Consider the following 10,213-nt stretch of genomic DNA (forward strand, 5'->3'; position numbering starts at 1 on the left):
ACTTAACCTTCTAATTTCTGTATAAGTCTGATTACATGAAATAGAAGTTGGGGTTTTGAGTTTTTACTTTGCTTTTCTGTTTGGAGTGTCATTGTAACTACTGTATTGTAAATGATGGAAAATAATTGCATATGTTAAAAAAATAAATAAATAAACAGAAAAAAAGGGAAAAATACATTATCTTAAATTTAAAATAGATAAATAAATAAATAAATAAATAAATAAATAAACTTTTTAAAAAAAAAGACTCTTGTCTTCTAATAAAAACCAACTTGACCTAATTTGAATCAAGGGGGAAGCATCAAAGAGTTGCTGGGGTGTCTCACAGAATCCAGAGGCTGTGGGTTGTCTCAAGGAGCACAAAAATAGGAACTGGGGGAAAATTGGGAATTCAGGCTGTACTATTTATTGCTTGCTGTGTTTTTCTCTGTGTTCTCTGTTTACTCTCTTCTCTACTCTTCTCTGAAGGTCAGCTCCTCTGCCAATGCTGCATGCATGTGGGGGAAGGTAGCAAGCCCAGCTCCTGAGCTCTGAAACGTCCCTTAAAGCCATCCCACCTCTGAATCTGAATTTCACTCCGGCAGTCCTGTGTCAGCATACCTGAGCTCTCTCTTGCCCTATTCACCCAGCCTGCCTGTTTCCTTTGTTCTTTTCTCAAAGCATCCTGTTCTTGTGTCAAGGCCACATGTTTTGTATCTCACTTAGAATACTAATTAGATGTTTGTATCATGTATCTATTAGTTAATTTTCAGTTTTTGCTTGTGTCCCCTTACTTGTCTTCTTTTTCAGGGTCAGCTTATTGTGTTTCATTCTGCTTTGTCTTGTTTTTATGCCACTCACTTTATTCTGAGGTCTGGTTAACTTCGCTTGTTACTTGGAATCGCAGGTAGGAGAGTGACTTGGTTTGTTTCTAGGTGGGTTCTCTCTGTGTTGAAAACCCATGTCTGTTTCTCTGCTCTTCCACAATCAGGATGATTGGGGCTTTTGTAGATGCGAGCAGACCTCTGCAATTGTCAGGCTTTACTTGAGAATAAGCAAAGGAGGAGTTGGTGAGGTGGGGTGCTGGGTTTGGGGCTAGGAGGGTCTCCAGATGCAATGGAGAGGTCTCTACCCAGGAGTATGGCATCCTCCCAAGCAGCCCTAATTCTCTTTAGGCTGGGCCCCCTTTTATTTTGCTTGTGGGGAAACCACCAAACTGCCTTCCTAGGGGTGGCGGAGAGGAGAGTGGAGGGAATCACGGAGAAGCAATTGACATGTTCATTAAATAAGTAGAATTTTCTACCTACCAATTGAGTTTGGAGCATTCCCGGGCTTCTGCAGTAGCTGCCTGGTCTCTGGGCTGATGCTCCCTCACACTGTATTGTCCATCAAACTCTTTGCTCCCAAACTTCCTTCACACCCCAGACATGTGCTGAAATATCTTGTCTGCTGATGCTGCCTCTGCTGACTTCTTCCTGTCCTTTCTACTGGAGTCTCAGAAGGGAGTAGAAACAAATGTTTCACTCATTCTGCCATCTTGAACAGGAATGACTGAATCTGAATTTCAAATTCCAATTTCAATTGGTCCACCTAGATGATAAACCCACCTCTGTTCCAATTAACTGGATGCAAAGATCTCATGATTGCTAAGAGCAACCATGGGGTGGGCTGGAGTGACTCCCCTAAGGCAGCCAGTATACCATTAATTTTAAAGATTTAGATTTTTCTTGTTCTGTTTGTAGGCTCTTTATTCGCTGCCTTATTCCCACAGATTCCAGTGTCCTGTAACTCCCTCATTCTAACCTTGAGCAGGACTAGGTCTATTGGTGAGGTGGTAAATGTTCAGCAACTGGATCTCCTGGTTTGTAACATTTTCTATTTTCTGTGGTGGATATACTCCCACTGTGGCAGATTTCAAGCCTTCTGACATTACTGAACATGGAATTGGGAAGAAATGAACAAAATCGACTCTGGCAAGTGTGTGCAATACACCTCCAGCACACCTCTGACTGGGTTGGAACCATTGTATAATGCTAGCCAAAGCATGGCCAACCGACAAAGTTGGTTGAATCCATTAAGATACTTCAGTTACAAGGAACAGAACTGAAACACTGTTCAATGAAGCAAAAAGAGAGGTTTATCAGAAAGAACCCAGAATAAATCATGGAATCCAAGGAAGAGTTGAACGTCCTGAACTTGGGAAGAACTGATGTTGCTTTGGTGACCTCAGAAGCTGCACCATTTTAGGACTTGACTCTCTTCCCAGATTCTGACTCTAGTTGAGGGAGAACCTGATTGTCCTCAGGTTAGGTGTTTTCACGTGGGGAAATGTAGCTCTATCTGACTTCAGTGATATTTAGCAAAACAGGATTCGCTTACATAATGTGTAGGATTCAATGCAGAATAAAAATGTAGACCCCTGTGTGAAAAAATTATTAGGAATTTCAAAATGGTACAATAGAGCATTAAACCAAGTGTAGGGCCCTTGGAAACACAGGGCCTGGTGTGACTGCTCCGGAAACTGGCTCTGGCTGGGGCGGGGGGAGGGGGGGCTCACTCCTGTAGTCTGATTTTGAGGTCTTAGGTTCTCTTCTGAGCTGCTCACACGGGGGTGTTGGAAAGCAAACCCATGGAGAGGCCATGTGGCAAGAGATAAGACTTGTCAACCACATGAGTGAGCTTGGAAGCAGAGAACTCACCTTCCCCTGTCCCTGCCCCCCAAACCAGCAAGTCTTCAGATGACACCACAGACCTGTATGTCTTCATGAGAGACATCAGGCAAAGGCACCTCACTAATCCATGCCTAGATTTCTAACATACAGAAAGTGTGAGATAATAGGTGTTTGTTGTTTTCAACCACCCAGTTTTGAGGCTATGTTGCTACCCCACAACAGATGACTACTATAGTGTTATTTATTACTTTTGACCTATTAAAATGTATTATAATTTACACATGGGGGTTGAGTGGGTTTATTTATTATGTCATCTAACCTTAACTAACTTCATCCTCACAAAAGATGTCCAAGTGATTTAAAAACATTTCTGCAAAGAAACTAGAGATTGGAGTTAAGGCTGATAATGCAAATTCACCCCCAGAAAATGGCTCTTGATTAAACACATTTGAAGGAAAAAATAATGATGACTAATCAGATCGGTCAAGATGAGGACCAAAAAAAAAATCAACATTTTTGAAATGTGGATTTATATCCACTTGAAATGATAGCTAATCATAGTAGTACATGTATAAAAATATAAATAAGTAAATATTCATATGTTTGTGTACGCTCAAATGTACTTAACCAACGGGTTGCTTGATTCAAACAGATTGGTGATGGCAGAGTCTGTGCTTGAATAGGGTAAGGGGTGAGCACCAGTCCCCTGTTCTGAGGCCACATGATTTCAACACCATCATTGCAAAGGAGGACAATGGTCAGGTGGGCCAGGTGCAGCCTGGGACAGCAGTTTATAGTGAGAGGCCATTTAAAATAATCAGGAGATTAAAAAGCATTTCATCGTGATAGGGACTAATCACAGTCACACATGATGAAGACTCGTTATTCCTACTTGGATATTAAAGAGAAGGGTGATTCCAGAAGTCTGGAAATCCATGGGGCACTCATATCATACATGCAATTTACAAAATAATTTTGGTTTGGATATATAATAATCATTCAGAAAAAAATCTTAAACACCTATGTGCAGTTTAACAAATAATAGTTAAGTGAACTTATTGTAACCACCACCTGGGTCAAGAATTAGAACGCAGCCAGCCATCTGGAAGCTTCCCAGGTAACTTCTCCAGTCATATCCCTCTCCCTCTACCCTGGAAGCCACTCCTGTTCTGACTTCTGTGATCATTCTCTTTGGGCTTAATTGATAGTTTTACCACTTTGGCATATCTCCATAAACAATATGGTTTGATTTTACCTGTCCTTGTGAATGGAAATTTTACACAAATGGAAATCATTCTGCATTGTATCCTTTTGCCTTTTATCTTTTGTTCAACACTGTTTGAGAGTTGTTTATGCTTCAAATAGCTACATCTATCTCTATTGATCAATATACAGTCCTCGTTTTATGAATATCCTACTTATTTATCCATTCTTTGTAAAAGAACATTTGGCTTACTTCCAGTTTTTAGTTATCACAAGCAATTCTGCCTTAAACATTTTGGTAGACATGTCCAAGTGTACTCATACATGAGTTTCTCTAGGACATATGCGATTCAGAAGCACAGAGTTATAAGCTGTGTGTGTCTTCAAATGGAGTGGATAATACACCAAATTCTTTTCCAAAGTAGTTATACCAATATATTACTCCCTTCCTCTCCACAGTGTTTGAGACTTCTCACTCTCACACACCTTCGCTAATACTTGGTATTGCCAAACTTTTAAATGCTGCCTTTACAATAATTTAAAACAAATATGGTGTCTGGTAGAGCAAGTCTTTCCACTTCATTGTTTTATTCAGAAAAGTCAGAGATTCTTTGTGTGTACATCTAAGTTTTAGAATCAACTTCTCAAATTCTACCAAAACCCTGCTAGAATTTTGGCTAGGATTAAGATTACATGGAATCCATGAATCAGCTTGGAGAAAATTAGTATCTTTCCAAAACTGGGTCTTCCAATCCATGAATATGGTATATTTCTCAATTTGTTTAGGTTTGCTTTAATATCTCTCAATACAGTTTTAAAATTTTGTCTATGCAGATCTTCCATATATTAAAAACATACTTATATTAGTTGCTTCATATGGTTTCTATAATTTGTTGCTGATTTATAGGAATACAACTGAGTTGTGTATATTGCTATTGTATCCTTCTACCTTGGAAAAATCCCTTATTAATTCTCATAATTTATCTGTAGTTTAGTTTAGATTTCCTAGGGACACACTATTGTTGTTTTTCTTGTCCTTCCTTAGTGCACTGTCTAGGGCCTCCAGAATAACATTCAATATTATAATTTTTATGCATGTATCTTACACCTTTGTGAAACTGAAGCTCAATGAGGAATAAATCATTGTACAACAGGGGGATTCAATAAGGATTTGTTGGATGAATCATAGAATGAATGAGCTATTCTATCATCCAGATGGCTGATCATAGCAGAAACCGTAAGTGGTCATGGAAGCAGGGGACAAGTTGACAGACTTGTTAAAAATCAAAGTCAGAACCAACAGTAGAAAATATACTGCTGGAGACCAACATGAAGGTGCAGAGTACATGGATTAGCCTAGTCAAGGACAAGATTTTCTTGAGATTCTGGTACAATGCTAGGCACTTTTAAATTCATAACTCTCTTCCCTAAACAAATTGTGGGTGAAGTTTTTTGACTGTGTTACTGTGCTTCTACTACTTTTAGCTTAAAGCCCAAATCTTATATAATCTTGCCCCTGCCCACCTCTCCGACCCTGATCTTAAGAGAGTCTAACTTCTCCACCTCCCACCTTACCTTCCCTCATTGTGTTCCAATCATTCTGGCTTCTTCCTAGTTTCTAGAAAATTCCAAGTTTTCTCTCCTATTAGTGCTTTGCTTATCTGTTCCTTCTGCTTGAAACACTCTTTCCACCGTCCCTCCTCTGACTGGCCATGCCTGCTAATTTTTCAGGTCTTTGCTCTAGCTACTGTCACTTTCTCAAACAAGCCAAGCCTCATTTTCACCACGTAGCTTAGCTCCCCATTAAGTATACTCTTAAAGCCCCTGTACTTTTCCTTAAAAGTTCTTACCAAAATAGCAGTTTTATTTCTGTGTTATTGTTTGACTAACGTCTACTAATTAGATTGTAAATTCCAAAATAGGGGTGGCTGTGTCTAGCTTGCTCACTGCTGGCTTCCCCAGCACCTGGCTAGTGTCTGACACACACGTGGTGGGTAATAGTCACTTCCTGAACTAAAACCTGTAGACCTTCACTCTAGGCTTTCCTTTATATCACTGCCCCTGTGTCCTTCCCCTTTCTCTCTGATGCTTTCAGATGCTCTCTCCTTGCTCTCACAGCCCCCTACCCTTGGTTCTATGATGCTGCTTAACCACGTGGAACCCTGTGCACCCCCACCTCCAGACTGGTCCTGTTAAGTTCACCTGTACTGCCAGCCCCTGCAAGGGGTCAGGCACATAGTAGGCACTGATATACATTAGCCTGACTAAGTGAATAAGTGCAAATGAATAATAAATTATGAATGAAGTGCATATGTGTATACAAGTATTTGAGAGTTTCTTACCATGGGGCACTCTCTTAAATGAAGAAAATTAATTGCATGTTCTTTATGATAATTTATATTACTCTCCCTTGAGGGGATCTAAGCTAGACTCACCTTACACCAAATTGCAGTCGGTAGTGAATACTGTTACAGAGAGGATCTGGGTAGCGTATGCATGTGTAGATGTGTATGTAATATAATATATATATTTTTTATTTCTAAAAAAAACTTACAAAAATAAAGAAAATGTCAAAGCCTTTTAAAGGGCGCGATCACGCTGAGTAATACAACCCTTCCTTGATTTTTACATTATTTCAGTATGAGATGTTTTTATGGCTCTTGCTAAAAATAAAAGACATTTCAGAGTTTCTCAGTAAATGAAGCACTGCAGACTTTTCAGTTTTGTTGTTTCCCCTAAAATTAATATAATTAATTAAAATCCCATGTGAGTGTGATTTACAATCTGTGAGTCAATGAGTCACAGCATCTTATGCTAATAAGGCACTTCAGCTTTCTGAGCTCTTTACAAAAACCTGTGCCCCAGCGAAGGGCCAGGAACAGGGTGGGGTGATGTGACAGAGAGGCCCAGGAGGAAGGACCTTTCTAACCAGGCTGTGGTATATTTATATTGTGTTTGGAATGGAGGAGTCTGAGGATGATTTGGAAAGACAACTGCTTTTATCAAGTGTAAGAAATTAGTTTAACTGAATTTAAATGTAATTACAGGAGCAGCTGGTGAAGGCTAATTTCTCTTCAGTCTGGTTTCTCAGGAACCGCACCCCCATTCTGTTTCCTGGGAAAGGATCAAATTTCACGCTTTACATCATTGACACCCACCCTTATAGGCTGGCCCTGGTGGAGGTCAGTGCTAGGAGCCACAGAGGAGGGAGATTACCTCTCTCTTACTGTTTACCTGAACTTGCTCCTCCCCTTTCCTTTGTACAGGGACCCAAGGCCAGGTGCAAGTATCAAGGTGACGTTACTTTGAAGGCTCCAATTCCACTAGGGTCCATTCTGATGGGATTTCGTCTAGATGGTGCCAGAGCTGGCATTCAGGGTTTTTAGCTGCTTCTCCTGGTTCAGGATGGTAAATCCCGTGTGATGAGGAAAATCGTTGACTTTAAGAACTGGAGAGCTTTGAAATGTCCTCTACCTGGGCCAGATCACTCACCTGCTAGACTGAGAACGGAGAGGCTGAGAGAGGCATTTTGACTGCCAGTCCAGGGCTGTCAACACCCCACACTCCATAGCCACCCTCGAAAATGCCATGCCTGTTCTTTCCACACAGGATTCAAAGCCCTGCCACCCCCAGTCCGGCTCAGTGCACACACCTGTAAGGATCCTCTCAGACGCACTGACGTGAATACACAGTGTTCAGGCCTGGATCTTCTGCCTTCGGGTCAAGGCTTTGCAGTTCTTAAAATATGGGATGTGTAAACCATCTCTGTCATTCACACCCCCATATAAAGGAATTTATAAAATCATTAGTAGGAGAAGGCATTGTCACAGATAGAAGAGAGGAAAGAGATAAGGGCACTGGAAAAGGAGCCTTTGGGGAAGCTGATCAAGGGAAGGAAGAAGGTGGGGACTCCAGGTAAATGTTGTAGAGGTATCCAGGCCAGTCCTGGTCCTGCTGCTGGCTTAGATCAAGTGATCCTCCAGGTGGGGAGTGGGGGGAGGGCCTGTGAAGTCTCACTTCCCCAAGGGTTACCCAGCTCCAGCTCTGAATGTGGCCACAGCAGGGCCTGGGACTTCCTGTCTTGTGGGCCACCTTCCCAGGAGCCTCCACATATAAAAAATGTCATGTGAGTCTTCTGGGTTTCTCTCGAGTGTGACCTGACTAGGGCACCAGCCACAGGCTGGGAGGGGCCTGGAGACGGCCAAGTTGCTCAAAGTGTGCCCGTCCCGCCAGTGACGAACCCCCACCCCATTTCCTGGAATTTGTCAGATTGCCAGATGCCTTCAAGCCCCATCAACGGCCCTGGAACACGGCTCTGAGCTCTGCCCAGCAGAGAATGCTGTCCACGGCCATCACCCTGCCAGTCCCCTCTTTACCTTCATCCTTATCTGTGTGTTGGTCCTTCTTCAGCTTGGGTGCAGGGCCACTTGGCCATTTTCCCCATCCACCCAGGTACTGCCCTGAAGCCGGGAGCACAATGAGCCCTGTGCCTTGTGGGGCTGTGGGGCCCCGCAGGACCCTGGCTTCCTTGGACATCTCCTTAGGCCCCTACAGCTTGCCTGTCTCCAGCATCCTCTCTCCCTCCTGTCGTGCACACCTTCTCGTCCTACTCAGGGCGCTTCCTGAAGCCGCATGTAGGCTCCAGGTCCCATGACAGGTTTGCCAAAAACAAAAGACGGACCCCACAGGAGAACCAAGCCCATTATCCAAGCCAAAGGTCCCAATCTCATTGCCTCAAGGTTTGTTGCCTATAACTTGGGATTCAGGTCAGATGAAATTTTTAATTCCTTGGATGGGGACTCACATGTCTTTTTTCCCTGTCATGAATTTGCACATCACAGGGGCTTTCTCAAATTCTTAGCAGGGTTTGGAGGAGAGGAGGGGCCACCAAATGCCTGTGAGCATTAACAATGTTAGTAAGGTCTATTGGGGGGAGGTGCTAACACACACAGCTCAGCGCCCACAGCACACAGCCAATGGCCCCTGCCAAGCCCCGAGAGATAACAAACAGGGGTGTTGAGGAGTGGCAGTAGGACTATGCCCCTTCATCCCGAAGAGTGACCCAGCCATAAGGCAGACCTTACTGAAAACCTTATTTTCCTGGTTTGAACTAGCCAGCGCAAGGCCCCAGCTACAAGAGCTTGCGGCTTCTGTCAGTCAACCTGCTCACTCCTGTCTCCGCACCAAACCTGCTCTATTCCAGGCTATTATTTTTATATGAAACTATCTTCCTGATCAACTCATTTTGTTCAACCTCTGCTGACTGTCTTGCGACTCTCGTCTTTCAGTGAGCTGCCCTGGGAAGAAGACCGGTCGGCAAGAGGGTGAGAGTGGGTGTGGGGCGGGATGGAGCCACTGTCAGCAGCACAGCGGCGAGGCACCTGTGGTCAGTGGGAGCTATGGCTGGTAAATGAACCTCAAGTTCAGCCTTCCAAGACCCACAGGCAGCCAAGCTCCTGCATGAGACGGGACAGGAGGAGCCCTTTAGGACCAGACAAGAAAGAGTTTTGTTTTCTGAGCACTGACTTGCAGCTCAGCCCACGTGAGGGCTGTTCACTGAGGTGTCTCGGCCAGGTGGTAGATTTCTCCTGTTGTCCTGTGACTTGGCTCAAAGCGGAAGATGACCCATGTTACCTGGCACCCTGATAACAGAGAGCAAATTCCAGCAAAAAGTGCCCATGCCTGGGCTGGCCATTCTTGTGCCCAGTAGGCAGCTCCCTGCCATCTGGCCACCTTAGAGGGACCACAGCCGCTCTGCTCCTCGCCCACCTGGCTTCAGCTGCCTCCCAACCCCAGTGACAGGGAGAGTGTTGCCAGCACGAGGCACAAACCAGCCTCCGACTTACCTGCTTTCCTGGTCAGGGACTGGGGACCAGGTTCCCTAATGCTGTTGTGCCCTAGTTTTCCACTGAGTTGATGCCCCATCCCTTGAGGTATGCAGTCTTCCAACCTTATTTGCAAAATTGAAAACAACAAAGCTCAAAAGCATTTGTGGCACTCGGGGCACAAACATTTGTCAGGGGACTTCAGTAGAGATTTCCTAAGGCATTAAGTGAAGAAAATAAGTACCAGATAGATGGTAACTTCGGGGCAAAGCATGCCCACATCTACATCACGATGGCCTCCTATTCTAATATAATGTTATGAAGAGGAGGCCCAGAAAGAGATAAGGTAGAGGATCTGGGCAGCAAAGGACCTGTCATAATTTCACTGTGTTTCTTAAAAGGGGTTTTTAACAGTGTGGTAGCTTGTGATACTCCTACAAATCTGAGCACTTGATTCATTGGCTTATTTGCACAGTGACTTATTTCGGGAGTACATTGCAAGAATACATGTGATAAAATGTGAAAGCATAGACA

Source organism: Suricata suricatta, chromosome 3 (assembly GCF_006229205.1).
Source record: "Suricata suricatta isolate VVHF042 chromosome 3, meerkat_22Aug2017_6uvM2_HiC, whole genome shotgun sequence".
Taxonomy (NCBI): domain Eukaryota; kingdom Metazoa; phylum Chordata; class Mammalia; order Carnivora; family Herpestidae; genus Suricata; species Suricata suricatta.